The sequence below is a fragment of the Ictidomys tridecemlineatus genome, chromosome 5, assembly GCF_052094955.1.
Source record: "Ictidomys tridecemlineatus isolate mIctTri1 chromosome 5, mIctTri1.hap1, whole genome shotgun sequence".
NCBI lineage: Eukaryota > Metazoa > Chordata > Mammalia > Rodentia > Sciuridae > Ictidomys > Ictidomys tridecemlineatus.
In genome coordinates, this window is record NC_135481.1 from 86,232,134 (window position 1) to 86,252,352 (window position 20,219).

The 20,219-nt window shown below is 33.2% G+C and overlaps 1 pseudogene; it reads right to left on the bottom strand.

The window, feature by feature from the left end:
• Positions 1 to 19,380: 19,380 nt before the first annotated feature.
• LOC101978477 (large ribosomal subunit protein eL31 pseudogene) lies at positions 19,381 to 19,803 on the bottom strand (annotated as a pseudogene).
• Between the last annotated feature and the right edge of the window lie 416 nt (positions 19,804 to 20,219).

Genomic DNA, 20,219 nt, shown 5'->3' on the forward strand with positions numbered 1-20,219 from the left:
ATAGTTTCCTTATTTAACTTTTGTTTGGAAGATCTGTCCAGTGGTGAGAGAGGTGTGTTGAAGTCTCCCATGATTATTGTATGGTGGTCTATTAGACTCTTGAACTTGAGAAGAGTTTGCTTGATGAACATAGCTGCACCATTATTTGGAGCATATATATTTATGATTGTTTTGTCTTGTTGGTGTATGGTTCCCTTGAGCAGTATGACGTGTCCTTCTTTATCCCTTTTGATTAACTTTGGCTTGAAATCTATTTTATTAGATATGAGTATGGACACTCCTGCTTGTTTCCGCAGTCCATATGAATGGTATGATTTTTCCCAACCTTTCACTTTCAGTCTATGTATATCTTTTTCTATCAGATGCGTCTCGTGTAGGCAGCAGATTGTTGGGTCTTGTTTTGTGATCCATTCTACTAGCCTGTGTCTCTTAATTGGTGAGTTTAAGCCATTAACATTTAGGGTTATTATTGAGATATGGTTTGTTCTTCCAGCCATATTTGTTTATTAATGTTACTAAACCTGATTTGTTTTCCTCTTTGATTACTTTCCCCCCTTTACTGTCCTACCTCCCACTGTTGGTTTTCAATGTTATTTTCCATTTCCTCTTCCTGTAATGTTTTGCCAAGGATTTTTTGAAGAGATGGTTTTCTAGCTGCAAATTCTTTTAACTTTTGTTTATCGTGGAAGGTTTTAATTTCATCTTCCATCCTGAAGCTTAATTTCGCCAGATACACGATTCTTGGTTGGATCCCATTTTCTTTCAGTGTTTGAAATATGTTATTCCAGGATCTTCTAGCTTTCAGAGTCTGTGTTGAGAGATCAGCTGTTATCCTGATTGGTTTACCCCTAAATGTAATCTGCTTCCTTTCTCTTGTAGCTTTTAAAATTCTCTCCTTATAATGTATGTTGGACATCTTCATTATAATGTGTCTAGGTGTGAATCTCTTATGATTTTGCACATCATAAGATTCAGCGTCCTGTAGGCTTCTAGGATTTGGGATTCTGTCTCATTCTTCAAGTCTGGGAAGTTTTCTTGTATTATGTCACTGAATAGATTGTTTATTCCTTTGGTTTGGAGCTCTGTGCCTTCCTGTATCCCAATGACTCTTAAGTTTGGTCTTTTAATGTTATCCCATAATTCCTGGAAGTTTTGCTCATGGTTTCTTAGCAGACTTGCTGAGCTGTCTATGTTCTTTTCAAGTTGAAATACTTTGTCTTCATTGTCTGATGTTCTATCTTCTAAGTGATCTACTCTGCTGGTAGTATTCACAATTGAGTTTTTAAGTTGGTTTACTGCTTCCTGCATTTCTAGGATTTCTATTTGTTTGTTTTTTATTACCTCTATCTCCCTGTGAAATTGATCTTTTACTTCCTGGATTTGTTTATGTAGTTCCTTGTCAATGTGATCTTTCATTGTCTGATTTTGCTGTCGCATGTCTTCCTTGAGACTCCAGATCATCTGTAGCATGTATATCCTGAACTCTTTCTCTGACATTCCCTCTGTTGCAGCTATTACCTCTTCTAAAGTTGAGTTGACCTGCATTGCTTGTGGTCCTTTCTTTCCTTGTCTTTTCATACTGCTCGCGTTTCTTACTGCTTGGTGAAACTGTTGTGTTTTTGAAATTTTCCCCCTAATTATTTATATTGCTCTTGTATAGTTGAAAAATCTCCCTTGCAGGGCAGGTAGTGGCTGTGCTCCTCCTCTAATTGGGGTGATCTGTCTACCGCGCTGGCGGGCCGGTAGGCCTGCTCTGCCGGTCGTTCGCAGGTCTGCCCACCCTACGGGCACAGGTGGCGGCTCTGATCTGCCCCCACTCCAATTGTGGTATGAAATATGTTTTTTTTAAAAAGAATCAGACTGAAATTCTAAAAATGAAGACTAGAATATGTGAAATAAAAAACGCACTCAAGATTAACAGATTAGATTTTTAAAAAATGAACTCTGAAACATAACAGTAGGAACTTTATAAAATAAAACAGAGAACAAAAGATAATAAAATAGAATGAAGAGATATTGATACCTGTGAGACAACTTCAGGTGAATTCATCTTGATGCAACTGGAGTCTCCAGTGGCTAGGAAACATCAGAAGCAGGGAAAGAGGGACCCAGAACTTTTCTGAAGAAATGATGGCTGAACTGTTTCCAACATTGATTAAGATGACAACCCCATAGAACAACAGTCTCAACGAGATTCCATCACAAGGGGCATCAAGGAAGCTACTCCAAAGCACAACATAATCAAATTTCTTTAAAACAGTGACAGAAAATCTTTAAAGCAGCCAAAGGAAAAGACATCTTCTTTAACATAATTATGTACTTAACATAATGTATATTGCATACAATGAAACAAAAATGAACATTATTTCTCATAGAAAATATATAATTGATAAGATATGAAGATCCCATCTTTAAAATAATGAAAGAAAAAGCTGTAAAACTGGAATTTTACACTTTTTTTAAAAAATGTGAAATAAAGACTTTTTGAGACATCACACTCAGATTTACACTGCAATAATGACACTTCTTCAGGTTGGAGAAAAACAAGAACAAAAAACAGTCACATGGAAATCTGGAATGAAGAGCCTTACAAATGAAATTTATATTCTAAGCTTTTAATAAATAAATGACTATTTAAACTAAAATTATCAAAATATATTATGAAATTTAAGACAAATAAAAGTGAACTGTGTGCCAACAAGAGCACCAATTTTATAGGAGAAAATGGAAAAGCGCTATAAGGACACCTGAAATTACACCATAAATTAAACATGTAACTCTATAAACCTGAAGCAACTGAAAACTGCAAAAGGAGAAAATGGATTCATAAAATTATTAAATTAATAAAAAAAACAATAAAAAGAATAAAGAATAAGAAAAGTTGGGAAACTAAAAACCAAATAGTATATGATATATATAATTTCCAAAATCCTCAATATGTCCTATAAACTCTGTATCATTCTACCTAATCTCTCTCTCTTTAATCTTATCTTTTATGATAGTCATCTCTCCCAGCAAACTGAAATTTAGTTTTAGTAAGATATTATGTGCTTTCCCCCATATGTTCCAAAGTGAAGTTTCCTTTTTTCTTACAGAGACTCCATTTTGAATTTCATTTCATAGTTAAATCTCTCAGTCTGAAAGTCACTGGAAACTTTCTATTTGAAACCTGACACTTCACTTCTGTACTGGCTGTCTCTCCCACCCATTTTTCTATCAGCTTGTCTTGTCCCCAAATGCCTTATGATAAAGGGGAATAATTATTCTTTGTTATTTTGTTCCTTGGAAGAGATATATATTGATTTTTAACTTGTCCTAGAATTTCAGCAATGATGATAAAATAATTAGATTTAATATTTTGGGAATTCAAACCAAAAAAGCTTGCTGATGTATAAATATGCATGGGGACAGAAGTAGTACCAAAAATGCCTCCTAACATTTTGTCTTAAATACTTGTTTGCTTATTATTATTGTCAGTATACCAAAAATTCCATAATGGTAAAGAATATTGGTAGTCCCAGATTTAGCATTTGCCCAGTACATAGTAGGTATTCTTTAACACTGATTCACTGAAAAACTAGATCCTCACATCAATCCTATACATTTTAATTTGCAATTTTCACTTAAAAGTGATAAAATTACCTTCAGAGAATTTACATGATAAGAAAGTAGCATGATCTAGAAATGAGTGCAGTTTTCCTGGAGTCATAGAATCTAAATTTAAATTTGATTTCCATCACTATGAAGCTTTGTAATAGTTTGGATGTGAGGTGTCCTCCAAAAGCTCATGTGTGAGAAAATGCAAGAAGGCTTAGAGATAAAATTATTGGTTTATGAAAGCCTTAACCTAATCAGTGAATTAATCCCCTAATGGGGGTTAACTGAGTGGTAACTGAAGGCAGGTAGAGTGTGACTAGAGGATGTGGTCATTGGGGCATGCTTTGAGGGTATATATTTTTTATCTGTTGAGTGGAATTTCTGTCTCTCCATGTTTCTGGGTTGCAATATTCTAAGACATTGCTTCCCTTCACTACACTCTTCTGCTGTGATGCTCTGCTCACCTGAAACCATGAACCTCAAATAAACTTTTCCTCTTCTAATTGTTCTTATCAGGTCTTTTAGTAACAGCAGTGAAAAAGCTGACTAAAAGAGCTGTATGAACTTCAGCAAGTCACTTTCACTTTGTATAAGTTGATCTCCTCATCTACAAAAGGGTTATAAAATTATATGTAAACTGTAGGGAGGGTGATGGGAGATAATGCAAGGACACTAGTAATATAGTGGCTGACTGAGCACTCGATAACTGCTCACTATTGCTATTATTTTAATTATTACTATTATCATTAGACATTATTATAATCTTATTATCCAAGGTCACTTAGCTAATTAGAAACTGATCCCACATTAGAATGCAGGGTTTTTTTCTGCTTCTTTCTCTACAGTTTAATACATTATAGTGAACAGAAATAATTACATTCTAAATTTTATCATATTCTTTTTCCCCCTCTTGCCTATGTTCTTCTTTGGACTCTTCAAGTACTTTGATTTTAACCTCATTGATGATTTCAACAACGTAGAGTTTAATCATTTCTTTATATTATTATGGGTTTTTGCTCTCTAGATTCATAATACAGATATTGAACCATATCTGAACCTATGATTATTATTTTGGGGAATGTTTCATTAATATTAATAAATGACAGTTGCATTATTTTATCTCTGACCTTCAACTTGTTTTTAATCTATGTACTCTTTTCTAACTTCAAAATCAATTTGAATTGATTTAACAGGTTGGAATCTTGGCATACATTTTGAAAGAATTCGAGTGTTATTACATAATGCACACATTAAATTTACTGAATAACTTTCAAAGAGTGTGGCATGAATTCAGTATTTTTAAGAACAGAAAATTAAAAGTGTTGGTAAATATGCATTGTTTCACTTAAATTTAGTTTAAGTATTAAGTAGATTTTTTCAATTCACATACTAATTCAATGGAATTTTAGTAATCTGAATGAACACTTCTCAGACTCTGAGGTGTCTTTCAGCACATTACTATCTTCAGCTACTAAATAGAATTTTAAGGACTTGATAAAGACCTTAAATGGAATAGGGGAATCTATAGCCCTTGCCTACAGGATATATTGTACCTATGACAAAATGATTTGAGACATATCTAAAGCAATTGCAGTAAGGTGGTGCTTTACAAATTTTACTATAGGGAAAGTTTCACTTAACTAGAAAAATCAGTTTCAGCAGACTAAATTTTATTTTAAGGATATTCCAAAGTGATTACCTACACACTTCCTCAAATACCCTTTTATTTAAATTTTTTATTCTAATTTGTTATGTATGACAGTAGAATACATTATAATTCACATTACACATATAGAACACAATTTTTTATATCTCTGGTTGTACACAAAGTAGACTCACACCATTCGTGTCTTCATACGTGTACTTAGGGTAATTATGTCCATCTCATTCCACCATCTTTCCTACCACGATGACCCCTCCTTTCCTCACCCTTTCATTTTCTCTATCTAAAATTTGTCTAATCCTCCCATGCTCCCCCAACCCCATTATTAATCAGCATCTTTATATTAGAAAATATTCGTCATTTAGTTTTTTGGAGATTGGCTTACTTCACTGATCATTATATTTTTTTAACTCTAAACATTTACCTGTAAATGTTATGAATTTATACTCACTTAAAGCTGAATAGTATTCTAACATGTATATATACCACTTCATTATTCATTCATCTACTGAAGGACATCTAGGTGGGTTCCATAGTTTAGCTATTGTGAATTGTGCTTCTATAAATATTGATGTGTCTGTGTCCCTGTAGTATGCGGTTTTTAAGTCCTTTGGCTATAGATCAAGGAGTGGGACAGCTAGGTCAAATAGTGGTCCCATTTCCAGTTTTCCAAGGAATCTCCATACTGCTTTCCATATTGGCTAAACCAATTTGCAGCCCCACCAGCAATATATGAGTATGCTTTTCTCCTCACATCCTTGCCAACACTTACTGTTTTTTTTTTTCTTAATAGCTGCCATTCTGACTGAAATGAGATGAAATTTTAGAGTACTTTTGATTTGTATTTCTCTAATTCCTTGAGTTGTTGAACATTTTTGTTAATTGATTGTATATCATCCTCTGAGAAGTGTCTGTTCAGTTTCTTGGCCCATTTATTGACTAGGGTTTTTGTGTGTGATTTTTTTTGTGTTTTTTTTTTTGGTGTTATGAATTTTGAATTCTTTATAAGCCCTAGAGATTTGTGCTTAAATTGATATGTGTGTGTGGTAATGCTCTCATTATGTAGGCTCTCTATTCACCTCATTGATGATTTATTTTGCTGAGAAGAAGCCTTTTTGTTTGCATCTGTCCCATTTATTGATTCTTGGTTTTAATTCTAGCGCTACCAGAGTCTTATTAAGGAATTTGGGGCCTAATCCAACATGATGGAGATTTTTTAAAATTTATTTTTTAGTTCTCGGCAGACACAACCTCTTTGTTTGTATGTGGTGCTGAGGATCGAACCCGGGCCGCATGCATGCCAGGCAAGCGCGCTACCGTTTGAGCCACATCCCCAGCCCTCATGATGGAGATTTGAGCCTACTTTTTCTTGTAATAGACACAGTGTCTTTGGTTTCATTTCTATGTTCTTGATCCACTTTGAGTTGAGTTTTGTGCAGGGTGAGAGATAGGGGTTTAATTTCATTTTGTTGCAGATGGATTTCCAGTTTTCCCAGCATCATTTGTTGAAGAGGCTCTTTTCTCCAATGTACGTTTTTGGTGCCTTTGTCTAATATAAGATAACTGTAGTTATGTGGGTTACTCTCTGTGTCCTCTATTCTGTACCATTGGTCTACCAGTCTTTTTTTTGGTGACAATACCATCCTGTTTTTGTTACTATTGCTCTGTAGTATAGTTTGAGGTCTGGTATAGTGATGCCACCTACTTCACTCTTCTTGATAAGGATTGCTTTAGCTATTCTGGGTCTCTTATTTTTCTAGATGAATTTCATAACTTCTTTTTCTATTTCTACAAGAAATGTCACTGGGATTTTGATTGGAATTGCATTAAATCTGTACAGTAATTTTGGTAGAATGCTCATTTTGATAATATTAATTCTGCATTTCCAAGAACAAGGGAAGTCTTTGCCCCTTCTAAGATCTTCTTTAATTTCTTTCTTTAGTTTTCTGTAGTTTTCTTTGTAGAGGTCTTTTACCTCTTTTGTTAAGTTGATTCCCAAGTATTTTATTTTTTTCAAGGCTATTATAGACGGGGTAGCTTTCCTCGTTTCCCTTTCAGAGGATTTGTCACTGATATACAGAGATGCTTTTGATTTGTGGGTATTGATTTTATATCCCGCTACTTTGCTCAATTCATATATTAGTTCTAGAAGTTTACTGGTGGAGCTTTTGGGGTCTTTTAGGTATAGAATCATATCATCAGAAAATAGTGCTAATTTAAATTCTTCTTTTCCTATACATATCACTTGAATTTCTTTCATTTGTCTAATTGCTCTTGCCAGTGTTTCAAGATCTATGTTGAATAGAAGTGGTGAAAGAGGGCATCCCTCTCTTGTTCCAGTTTTTAAGAGAGAATACCTTCAATTTTTCTCCATTTTGAATAAGGTTGGCCTGGGGCTTAGTGTAGATAGCCTTTATAATGTTGAGATATGTTCCTGTTATCCCTAGTTTTTCTAGTGTTTTGAACACGAAGGGGTTTTGTATTTTGTAAAATGCTTTTTATGCATCTATTGAAGTGGTTATATGTTTCTTATCTTTAAGTCTATTGATGTGATGAATTATATTTATTGATTTTCTTATGTTTAACCAATCTTGCATCCCTGTATGAACCCCATGGTGCATATCTTTTTGATATGTTTTTGTATTCGATTTGCCAGAATTTTATTTAGGATTTTTTGCATCTATGTTCATTAGAGATATTGGTCTAAAGTTTTCTTTTCAATGTGTCTTTACCTGGTTTTGGAATCAGGGTGCCACTGGCCTCATAGAATGAGTTCGGAGGTGCTCCCTCTTTTTTCTATTTCATGAAATAATTTGAGGCATATTGGTATTAGTTTTCTTTAAAGGTTTTGTAGAACTCAGCTGTGTATCTCTACAGTCCTGGACTTTTCTTGGTTGGTAGGCTTTGGAAGGCATCTTGTATTTTATCACTTGAAATTGATCTGTTTAAATTGTGTATATCATTTTGATTCAATTTGGGCAGATCATATGATTCTAGAAATTTTTGTGATAACTTTAATATTTTCTATTTTATTGAAGTTCAATTTCTCAAAATGATTTCTAATTATCTTCTGTATTTCTGTAGTGTCTGTTGTGATATTTCCTTTTTCATCATGTATGTTAGTAATTTGAGTTTTCCTTCTCTTTGTTAGCATGGCTATGGGTTTGTCAATTTTATTTATTTTTTTCAAAGAACCAACTTTTTGTTTTGTCAATTTTTTCAATTGTACTTTTGTTTCAACTTAATTGAGTTTAGCTCTGCTTTTAATTATTTCCTGTCTTCTACTAATTTTGGTGTTGGTTTGTTCTTTACTTTCTAGGATTTTAAGATGTAGTGTTAGGTCATTTATTTGTTGACTTTTTCTTCTTTAAGGAATGAACTCCATGCAATAAACTTTTCTCTTCCTACTGCCATTACAGTGTAGCAGAGATTTTAATATGTTGTATCTGTATTCTCCCTTACCTGGAAGGATTTTTAATCTCCTCCTTGATACCTTTTACAATCCAGTGTTCATTAAGTAGCATATTATTTAGTCTCAAGGTTTTGGAGTAGCTTTATTTTTTATTTTACCATTGATATCTAGTTTCTTTCAATTATGATCTGTTAGAATGCAGAGTAGTATCTCTACTTTTTTATATTTGTTAAGAGTTACTTTGTGGGCATAATACAGCTCTATTTTCGAGAAGTTCCATGTGCTGCAAAGAAGAAAGTGCATATGCTTGTTGAAGAATTAAATGTTCTATATATGTTAGTTAAGTCTAGTTATTGATTGTGTTATTGAGTTCTATAGTGTCTTTGTTCAGCTTTTGTTTGGAAGATCCATCCAGTAGTGAAAGAGGTATGTTATAGTCACCCAGAATTATTGTGTTGTGGTCTATTTGACTCTGGTACTTGAGAAGAGTTTGTTTGATGAATATACATGCTCCATTGTTTGGGGTATATATATTTATAATTGTTATGTTTTGTTGGTGTATGGTTCCCTTAACTAGTATGTAGTGTCCTTCTTTATAGCCTGTGATTAACTTTAGCTTGAAGTCTACTTTATTAGATATGAGGATGGAAATCCCTGCTTGCTTCCACTGTCCATGTGAGTGATATTTTTTCCAAACTTTTTACTTTCACTCTGTGGATATCTTTTCCTATGAGATGGATTTGTGTGTGTGTGTGGGGGGGGGGTTGTTTGTTTGTTTGTTTGTTTGTTTGTTTTGATCCAATCGGCTAGCCTATGTCTTTAGATTAGTGAGTTTGGGCCATTAACATTCAGGGTAATTTTTGAGACATGATTTGTATTCCCAGCCATTTTTGTTAACTTGGTTTTTTCTTTGATTAGTTTTTCCTTTGATTAGTTTTACCTTTAGTATAATACTTCTGTCTGCTGATTTCCATCATTGTTTTTCATTTCCTCTTCATGGAATATTTTTCTGAGGATATTCTGTAGTGCAGGCTTTCTAGTTGTAATTTATTTTAACTTTTGTTTATCATGGAAGGTTTTTATTTCATCATTAAATTTAAAGCTTAATTTTTCTGGGTATGATTCTTGGTTGGCATCAAATTTTTTTTAGAGCTTGTTACATGTTGTTCCATGATCTCTTGGCTTTGAGAGTCTAGGATGAAAAATCTGCTGAGATACAAATTGTTCTCCCCCTATATATGATCTTATTTCTCTCCCTCGAGGCCTTTAAGATTTTATCCTTATTCTGTATGCTAGGCATTTTTATTATAATGTGCCTTGATGTAGATCTGTTGTAACTTTGTACATTTGGTGTCCTGTAAGCCTCTTGTATTTGAATTTCCAATTCATTCTTCATGTTTGGGAAATTTTCTGATATTATTTCATAGAAGAGACTGTGCATTCCTTTGGTTTGAGACTCCATGCTTTCCTCTATCCCAATAACTCTTAGATTTGTTCTTTTGATGCTGTCCCATAATTCTTGTATGCTCTTTTCATGTTTTCTTACTATCTTCACTGTGTGGTCAACTTTATTTTCAATATTATATACTTTGTCTTCATTATTTGATGTTCTGTTTTACAAGTGATGTAGTTTGTTGGTAATGCTTTCTATTGAGTTTTTTTTTAATTTGGTTTATTGTTTCATTTCAAGGATTTCTATTTTTTTAAGAGTCTCTCTTTCTTGAAGTAATCTTTTGCTACCTTATTTTCTCTCTTATCTCTTTGTTGGAGTGATAAAGTTTTGTATGTATTTGCTCATTTAGATCATTCTTTAATTCACAGATCATTTTAATTATGAACATTCTGAATTCTTTTCTCACATTTCATCAATGTCACTGTCCCTGGCTTCTGTTATTATAGTATCCTGGTTTGTTTGGGGGTACTTTCCTCCCTTGTTTTTTCATGTTGTATATGTGCCTTCCTTTCTTGCAGTGTGGATCTGAGATATTACAGTTTCTACCCTATAATCTTGTAGTATTCATGCAGATTATCTGTACCTCACCTTTATTTTGGTCTTCCAGATCCTGAAGGTGTCCCATGATGGATGCTACTGCAACTAAAAATGATAGCAGCAATAGAGGAGATAACTTGAGATAGCAGTAAAGGTGCCCCAAGAGGCATGCAAGCTTTTACAGAAATGGGGCTGAAATTGTGGGCCATACACTGGCTTTGGGATACCCGCTCTGAGATGCAGATGCTTCTAGGCCGTGTCTTTTGTCAAAAGGTAGAGGTTATTGTATGGGAAAGACTATAGTGTTTTCCAAGATGGAAGTGGCTTAAGCCTGGGTTCCCAAGTATCATGGCTGATGGACCAAGAACTGCCTGGGGCCTGGGACATGTGCAAGTGGACAGAAGTGTGTCTGGGATGGGCCTGAGTTCTGGTGGGGGTCTGTTCATTGGAGGATGTAGTCCTGTGCCCAAGCTTGAGCTCCAGTTGGTGTCTGCCTATAGTGGATGAACCTGGGCCTTCCCTGGGCATGGGTCCCATGCAGATGATCAAAGGCAGATATGAGCCAGGCCTGAGTTCTAGTGGGGATCTTCTGGTCAGAGGAGGTAGTCCTGTACCTGATCCTGAGCTCCAGTGGGTGTCTGCTGGTGGCAGAATGGACTTGGGCCTACCCTAGGCCTGGGTCCCATGCAGGTGGGCAGAGGTGCATCTGGTCTCAAATACCCTTAAAGTTAATTAGATCAGAGAAATCAATAATAGATTCTCATTACAAGTCTTTAATCAAGGAAAGGGAACATTGGTCTGCAAAAGGCTGATCAAGGAGGCCAACAAGAACACAGATGCAATTGCCTACTTGAATAATCTGAAAAATCAGTGCAGTGAGTCCAAAATTGTCCAAGCTCTCTCAGTGTTGCTAGCATGTCTTGATATTGTAATCAAAGATGAAAACAAATTAGGGAAGAGTTAATTGATCATTTCAAAGGGAATCAAAACCATTAATAGACAGCATTTCATATCATCAGAAAAGGAGAAAAAGATGAAAAAAATTATAAAAAAGGTAATTGCTAACATATATTTCAAAAAGTTCATTTAAATGTTTGGAATACATCTTGAGATACTGAGCCATGATGAGTTTTTTTTGCCACTACTTCATAACATTATCTGAGTTCCTATTTAATAGAGTTATTATAATTGGATGTCTTTTAACATTAATTATAATAGATAATTCATACTAGTATATTTAAATAGATAGGATTTGATTTTTTTATAATACTAAGCTACCTTTTTATAATTAGCTAATATATATATTCTATATACATATATATTGTTAATTATGGGATTATCTTTTAACACGGGTTCTGGATATTTTATTTGTATGCTTTAATATTTTAAATCTTATCTAAAAAGTAATATTCCTTTCAAAACCATAAGCAAAATTAGTTACTAAAAAAGTCTACAATATGAAGCAAGTATATGCTAGATATCTATGCTCATGCAATAAACATAACAATCTGAAAAATTTAAACATGAATTTAATGGGTCCATTTAAGCAAAAGTGTCCTGGCCATCAATCTGAAAGTTTGACTATAGCTGGTGTCCTTATCAGGTATGCCCTAAATGTATATCCTTGAGACATTTGTATAATTAAGTTTTAATGTTAATCTAATGCATCAATGCAATAATGATCTTCTTCAATAAATACTAAAAACTCATTTTTCTGTGGCACAAATGCTGGAGGAATCATTCATGCAAAGATTGTGATTTACCATAGTTCATTCCACAAGCTCTGTTCAAAGACTTTCTTTGGTTTCAGAATTAGCCCTTGAGATAAGATTAAGTTCTACTCTCCTATTGATCATTCTTCCTCTGTGGTCATTTGTCTAAGTTTAAATAAAACAACTACTTATTAATTTCCAGTCCTTGCTACAGTAAGAGTAATTTCTCTGCACAATGATCTGAAAGACCTAAATGGACTAGCCTGGCTTGCAACTCACATCTTGTGGTTTTCAGTTTTCAAGTCTTGAAGCAATCTCTTGGGTGGTGGTTGTGGTTGTTCAAAAGAGAGTGGGATGCATTTGAATGAACTTTAGGAACATTATTAAGTTCTAAATGACAGCTGTCTCTCTGTATTTACACATCTAAGTGAATTTTTTTCCGTAGTTTTCTCTCATGGCCTATGTTCAAGCCTTTCTAGTTAATCAATTTCTATTTTTAAGTCTTCTCTTTACTCTGTAATGATCTCCTCTTTGTCCACCATTTTCATCATTCACTCTTAGATGCATTCTTCCAGCACTTAGTCTCTAGTCCTTCTATTTCATCCTCCTGAAACAATTACTGTTTCATTCTGAAATAGCAGTTTATAAAGACTAATAAATGGTCTAAAAATTAAAAATAAATTCACATAAATTCAGCTAAAATTTAACTACAATAGCTTTTTAACATATATTGATGCACTATCATTGGACGAGGGGATCTAATACATACTTATTTGGTTGCTTAAAATGGTGAACAGTTTTTGATATAAGCGTAAGTAAATATTAGAGAATATTTTATAGAACCTGACAAAGGGATTTCAATTTCAGTTTTAGTTTTTAGTGAAAACTTTAAACAGTTTAAATAATAATGCATAATAATGAAAGGAACCCCAACATCTGTCAGAAAATATAATTTGCAGATGGGGGTGGTGGTTACTGGGGACTGAACTCAGAGGCACTCAACTACTAAGCTACATCCCCAGCCCTATTGTGTATTTTATTTAGAGATAGAGTCTCACTGAGTTACTTAGTGTTTTGCTTTCACTGAGGCTGGCTTTGAACTCACGATCCTCCTGCCTCAGCCTCCAGAGCTGCTGGGATTACAGGTGTGTGCCACCACACCTGACTTGATATTACATAATCTAAGAAAGCACTTACTAAAATAATCTTCATAGATGATATCTGGATGGAAAACTGAAAATTTATCGTTCAAAAATTTTTAAAAATTACATTTAATAATTAAATAAATAATAAAAGAAATACAAACTTACATATAATTTTAGAGTAAAATTCAAGCTTATTTAATTAGAGTGAAAATGACTTCATAGATATTTTACAATCAAGCATACATTGTTATTTTCATTCTCACTAACTCAATATTCACTAAAATTACATAAAATCACTACTCAAAACTCCCTATCTGAATATAAAACTGGCTATAATGAACTAGCTTGTATGTCCTATTGAAAAGTATTGATATGGTACATTTTAGTAAAAAAAAATGTGTGGTTGAGGTTCTTGTATTTAGTCACATTTCAGTGTTTTGCCCATTAGGACCATATTCTCCTGATCAAATCTTGGAGATTTATTCTTTTACTTGCCCTCTATCACACATCATCATCAAACAAACCTTCAGTTTTTTCTCCCTATCACCAAACTTTACTAAGTCTCAATTTCATTTGATTGGTCAATGAAAAAACTTAAATGATGTTTTAAGTGTACTTAAATGATGTTTTATCTGCCATGTTATTTGCTTTGATTTTTACATTTATCATGAGCTATGACAATTTTTTTTTCTGTTTGTTTTACAGTTTATGTTCTTTGTGGAATCAAAGAAAGCTACTTTGTATATGCACACATGCCTTCACACAAGAGTTTTAATAATAACTAATTAGTGTTTTAACTACTGTAGGTATGTGATATTTTTTATTTTTTAAATAAATGATAAAATTTTTATCATTCATTTCTTCTGTGAACATTTATCCATTATATTCATATTAGTTTGGCTCTTTTTTTAGCACTTTCCTTATTTGTTTCTGAGAAATAAAGAATAAATCCTTATATTATAAAATTATAAAATAAATCCTTATATTATAAAAAATATTTATAGTTTTTTTTTAATTTTTAGATTTCTTTTTTAGGAGATTCTTTCCATTTCTTTATATGCCAAAAATTAATTTTTGTTTATTTCTTTTCAAACTCTCACACTTTTATATTCTCTAATTTAGCCCCTACATTCTCAAAATTTTCTTTCCCACAAATCAGAACCAGATTCTCAGGTTCCATGAGGAACTGGATTTTTTTCCCTTTATTTTTTTCTTCTTCTTTCTCTTCCTCTCCCCCACCACTATTTTCTCTCTCTCTCTCTCTCTCTCTCTCTCTCTCTCTCTCTCTCTCTCTCTCTCTCTCTCTCTCTCTCCCACCCCCCTCTCTTTTGATACCAGGAATTGAACCTAGAGGAACTCAAACACCAAGCCATATCCCCAGACCTTTTATTTATTTATTTTTTTTTATTTTGAGACAGAGTCTCATGAAGTTGCTGAGGCTGGCTTTGAATTTTTGCTTCTCCTCCTTCAGCTTCCCAAGGTGCTGGCATAACCATGCCCAGCTCTTCCCTCTGTTCTTGATTACATCAACTAAACTTTTCTTCATTGCCTATCAGAGTTGAAGACCCAACCCCCCAAAATATGTATTTTTTTCTCAGTATAACTTCTTTTATTGGAGTGATTCTTTATTTACATTTTAATAGACTACGTAGAAGGTAAGCTTCCCACATCCTTGTGAAGCTAAATCTGTCTATTCATATGAAATAATGACAAATAAATCATAAAATTCAAGACTAAAATGATCTTTCTCTCACAGTTTGGATGAAATTTTGCATTGTCATCACTATACTATGCAGCTGCTAAAACCAATGGCATATGAAACTTCACTATTGCCTTTTGTTTCTCATTATGTACTTTTAGATCTCCTTATTTGGGGGTACTCTGAGGTTTCATAACAAAAAATCCAAATATGAGACTATTTTTATTCATTTTTCTTGGATGTTGGTAGATCTTTCAATTTGAGGAAGTATGTCTTCAGCTCTAAGAAAATCCCATTTGTTTTTGATTTATATGGCTTTTATTTGTGGAAAAAAAAATTTCAAGAATGTAGGGACCAAATTAGAAAATATAAAAGTGTGAGAATTTGGAAAAATGTCCAATTTTACTCTTTTTTTCAGGAACTGTTATTCATCAGTTATAAACCTCCTGAATTGATCATGTGTTCTGCATTTTTATAGTTTCTTTTTTTTAATTTTTAGATTGCTTTTTTAGGAGATTCTTTCCATTTCTTTATATGCCATGCATTGTAAAATATTTTAGTAATTGTATTCAAATTAACTTCTTTTTTTCTTTTTTATGGGTTTTGTACTTGTTCTTTAGATGTGATATACTCATGGATTTATTTTATTATGTCATTTGAATATTTTAAAAAATTTGTTTCAGCTAACTTTAATTTTTATTATTCAAAATGCTGGATGTCACCAAACCTTCTGAAAGAACTACTGAATTTATTTAAACAGTTGTTAAAGGGTATAACTCATGTTAACTGCTCTTACCAAAAAAGGAAGGAGGAAAGGAACAAAGGAAGTAAGGAAAGGAGGTAAAGAGGGAGGGAGGGAGGAATGGAGGAAGGAAGATCAATCTCTTGAGAGATTATTTACTTTAGTTAAGAAAGTTATTCTAGAACAGCACTTTGATAGGACTTTAAAGTGGTAAAACCTTAATAATAATTTGGCAGCATGACATAAGTCTTGAAAAGTATTCATATCTGTTCTATTAAGTAATGCCACATGTAGTAATCTATCTTTAGGGAATATTTAGATATGTATTCCAAGATCTATGTAGAAAGATGTTCACCATATGTTTATGACAGTGACATATGAGAACAACTTCAATGCCTAATAATGTTAAAGAATTAAATAAGTTATGATATTATGGGATAAAATGGGGTTATTTTAAAATAACTTATAAACAAATAATATAGGAAAATATTACTGATTTAATTTTAGCTAAAAAAATCTATAAAATGATAACTCATAAATTTAAAACAATTTTCACATAAATTGGACTTTGTGTTTTTATATAAAAATGAGAAGAAAATTTTTTTCAACATATCAAAGTGTTGCCTGATGAAGTACTGTCTCTGAACATAAGTTAGAGATTTTTTTGTGTGTGATTTCTTTTGTTGTTCAAATTTCCTCCATTAAATTTGCATTATATTTGTAATGAAAATAAACATAACATTAGCTTATAAAAATCAATTTTTTAGAATAATTCAGTAGGCAAGAAGTCAGTAGGGGTATATGATATGTCTCATCACATTTCCTTCTATGGATTCTTCATTCCCTTATTTTTTTTTATTATTTTGGCCACCAGAGATGTTATGGGCATTAGGTACAAACTCAATTATTTTTAAATTGGAATTAATTTATTTAGCTCTACCTATGAACATATGTAACAAGACTAACAATTTCAGAAAGTGTGGATACTTATATTCATTTTAACTTTTTTTTTTAAGGCAACATGTGTATATTCTTGTAAACAAGAAAGTGGTCTGATAAGACACTAAACAAACCTGCTTACTGAAGCATGATAACATCATTTTCAGAGCATTTTCTATTACTTGGGGAAAATAACATGTTTATTATAAGATTTCAAATAACTTTATTTAGAAATTCAAGTTATACATTTTCTTCACCATGAAGCTGATATGGAACATTTAGTTTCAGATGTAAAGACAGATTGAAGCTTTATAGTAAAGACATAGTGGGAATAATTTATCACTGGTTTACTGGGATTATTTGCATTTGTGGACAGGGTGAATTCATTGTTAAATACCTCATAGGTCAAAAGTGGCAAGTGAAATTCTACCATTACTGCAGTTTTTCTTTTGGGTAAGGATACTGAATTTAAGCTGTATCTTGCAAAATATATGATTCCATATAGAGTCTGTGAAGAACAAAGGATGGCAATCTAGGCATGCTAACTAATAGATGGATGTGTAGGTCTGCCCTTATCTTGATGGCTTTCCTATGTGTGACTTATAAAGTTCCACATAAGCATCCAGTTATTGACTTGACAAGGAAAACATACATGAAGAGGGAAAGAAAGAAAAGACATAAGACAAAGCAGAAGACAGAAGAGTGTAAAAGAAGAACTCATTGTTTAAAATAGTGGTTGATAACTAAGAAGAACAATAAAGAACAGCAGTTGAAAACCATTAGTTTAGCATTTTGGAGAATTTTTGATGTTGTTTATGCTTTCCCCAAGAAAGTATTATTTATCATTATGTTTAGTCAAATAATGCAAAGATTAATATCAAAGTCTGTGCTCTACTCACTGCCCCTGCCTCTCCCTAATTCCCACTCTCCTGAGGCAACCACTCCTTCACAAATTTCTTGACACCAGCCTGATAGGTATATTTCAACCCTTCTTCCTTACTTATATAAACATAAGCAAGCATATAAAACTTTAAAAATTATTCTAGGAAAGATACTGGTATCTTTAATTATTACTTGTTAAATTTTTAATTATTTCATTGAGGGTGTTATTGCTTGGAACCACACTGACATCTAAATGGAATGTGCCTTTGGGCACTATGTACCTAGTTAAGATGCATGCACGAGAGCATGGTGAACACTAAATGGTTTATTTTACAATTTTCTTTTTAGTATTTCTTATTGAGAAGATGTATTTATGTTGGTCACTCTATTATTTTTCTTAATGTTATTATAGATACTAATGTAGATTGTGCTCATTCTTCTAATTATTTTCTAATATTTTGCTTATGATAGATATTTAAAATATTTTGTAAGGATAATCTATCATTTTAGATACATAGAGTATTTATAACAGTTCAATTTACTTCTTGAAGTATTAAACTATCTGCATTCAAATGATAAATGTATTTACTACTAAAGACTACAGTTTTCCAATATCCACTTTAGTAAAAATATCCCAGAATAACATTACAGAAAAAGTCAGAGAATCATTAAGTTTTTAAATATTTTACAACTATTTTCATAAGAAGGTAGTGCTATATTATATACTTACGTCCATACACTTGCATTAAATTAACTATTTCTTTGTTTCTCTGTTAAATGACACACAAAAAAATCACAAAACACAGAAACTATGTTCTTGAAAGCAGTGATGAACGTATTTGTAACCAGACTCTTAGAAACATATTTTTAAAACTTTATAGAACAGGAATATTTGTAGAAAGTGACTGCTATTTTTCACAGTGGCAGGTTGCTCTTTGTTGAAGATTGAATGTATTTTTTTCTCCTGTGCTGAAGCTGAAATAAGTTGTCAAAGTACAGGATGAAAAAAAAAAAGAGTGAAAGTAAGGCAGAGAAAGTGAAATATGGCTGTTATATTTTGCACACCTATTCTTTAGTTTTATAATCACAAAAAAATGACTACTGTGATCATGACCACATACTTGCTAAATTAAATTGAACCAGAAAAAGCTTCAGGAGACGCAAAGAATCCTGCATTTCCTAGGAAATTTTGAGGCTACACTCAGCCAGCACCAGGGGCTGTCAGTACAGCAACAGTGAATAGGTGGCACAGCCACTTGAGACATGGATAAGAATATCCATGAGAGGAATCTGCATTTAGTGGGAGGCAGGCGCACCCAAATCTCAAGGATCTCTAATCCAGGTCTTAAACTGAACTTGTCAAATAGTGTTAAATGAAATAAATGATGTAGTGTCTTAATGATCTTCTGTAAAACATAGAACACATGTTCTGAACCTTGATTTTCACGGATGTCACTGTAGATATTACTAGTAATCTGATTGTACATGTATTTGATATTCCCATATGCTCTCGCTTTTTTGTGAAGTCTCATATTTTACTAATCCTCTATTATCATACCCATGCTGAAAGGCAAACCATTGTACTACAGGTTTAAAGCATTTTTTTTTTTTTACAGTTTTATGACTTTATTTAACTATCAGCAGTTAGTTCTCATCCACATTAACTGTAGATTTTTGAACGTGGTAACGGGGACACAGGTCACCAAAGTATAGAGCTTGTTTGGTGAATCTTCATCCTCCTTACGTTTTGTGGATAATTGCACACTAATACGATATGGGACATTCCTTATTCCTTGGCCCAGACAGCTTTGTTGAGCCTGGTATCAATGCGCATATCTGGAGTTCCCATCTCCTTCATGGCAAATTTCAGATCTCTTTGAGTGCCCACTCCAAGGATGCGCATATGAATGTTGATGGTGTATTCCAGGATCACGACCTCCTCCACCTCCTGGTTGATGGCAGAACGGCCCTTCTTCTTCTCGCCACCCTTCTTTGCCGGAGCCATTCTGCCAGGCCCAAGTTGGAAAGCTTAAAGCAAAAATTTTCAACTAATTTATTTCTAGTGATACAAATTAAAGAAGGAACAAAAGAGAGGGTACCTTCCTAACCACAATACCATGGCTTGGCCTCTGTCTTCTCTTTGCAATAAAATTGGAAACCTTAGATTGTGATTATAACGTACATTCTCTATTTCCTCCCTGGATCTCTGTTTCTGTCTCTCACACAGCATATACCCCATCCTATCCTAGGTCCCAAGATTTCCCATTTCTGAGCAATCAGCATATAGTTTCTGAAACCTATTTTCCTTCATATTCTTTTGCTCTATTTATGTAATTCCATTGAGCTTGCATACCACTTTATTGTTATGTTCTGTTATGCATCCTTGGTTTCAGGTGGAAAATCAAACTTTTAAGAACTTAAAATTTCTTAATTTTTAA